Source organism: Mandrillus leucophaeus, unplaced genomic scaffold (assembly GCF_000951045.1).
Source record: "Mandrillus leucophaeus isolate KB7577 unplaced genomic scaffold, Mleu.le_1.0 Scaffold812, whole genome shotgun sequence".
NCBI classification, from domain to species: Eukaryota; Metazoa; Chordata; class Mammalia; order Primates; family Cercopithecidae; genus Mandrillus; species Mandrillus leucophaeus.
The window spans coordinates 422,127-423,442 of NW_012108831.1; positions in this window are offsets into that span (position 1 = coordinate 422,127).

Here is a 1,316-nt window from a genome sequence, read left to right on the forward strand (position 1 = left end):
ATGTATATAAGCTCTGGTCTCTCTTCCTCTTCTTTAAAGCAATCAGTTTCATAATGGGGTCCCAGCCTGATGAACTTATCTAATGCTAATTACCTCCCAAAGGCCCTACCTCTAATTAACATATGAATTTTAGGCTTCCAACACATGAAATCTGGGGGTTGTATTCAAACCATTGCATTGTGGTTCCAGAGCTGTTAAATGTCTTATCCACAACCTCACTCAGTAAGAAAATCTCGCTTCTAGAGGGAGAAATTTATGGTGCAGTGATCAACTGGATGGCCAGGTAGTTAAGGTAACTTTGCAATGTAGATATTCCATCTCCAGATCATAAAGAGTGGTTTCCAGTTGACTTTTGCAAATTTCTATTTTCTTATAATGGCAGAATTGAAATGTTTTAAAATAAATTTTGGTCCATGTCCACTGTGGTTTGCAAAGGCATTTTGTGTTTAAAAGAGAGCGTGTTAGTAGTCCTTTGCACTGAACTGTAAAGATGTAGAAGCTGTAAAGACTTCTTCATAAACCACTTTTGAGGAAGAACCTAACTAACAAAGCAAGAGGATATATCTATCACGTTTAGTACATTAGAGCAAGACTTTTACACTTGCTCTTTGCCAAAAGGCCAAGAAGTGATTAAAGCAAGATTTTTTAAGTTAAAATTTAATGTAGTTGTAGAAAAGTAAGCTTCAATTAATTTATTTTAATGGCACCACGAAGAAAGGAGTTAGTCCTCCTCTATATCCAGAAGTGACATATCAATAAAATTCGGTAGGAAAATCAATAAATCTTAATTGAATACTTTTTAAACTGTTTATTATACAAAAATAAAGCATAACTTTACAGTTTCACTTTATTCAATTCAACTGAGATGCATCCTTCAATGTCCACTACATGGTTTGGAACATGTTAGGCTTGCTATTGATAAAACAGTCTGATTTTTTTTTTTTTCTCACAGTGTTTAACAGTTGTGTACTGCCAAAGATACAGTGCATATATATGGATGATGACTACATAGTTTACCTGGGAAACTCTTCATCATGCCTTGTCTCAGTTAAAAATCTCTGTATTTGGCTGGGGTTGGTAGTTTACTGCATAATCTCAGCACTTTGGGAGGCTGAGGTAGAAGGTTTGCTTGAGCCCAGAAGTTCAAAACCAGACTGGGCAGCATAGCGAGATGCTGTCTCTAAAAAAAAAAAAAATTACCTGGGAGTGCAACTGGTGTGCTTCTGTAGTCCCAGCTACTCAGGAGGCTGAGGTGAGAGGATTGCTTGAGCCCAGGAGGTCAAGGCTGCAGTGAGTCAAGATCATGCCATTGTACC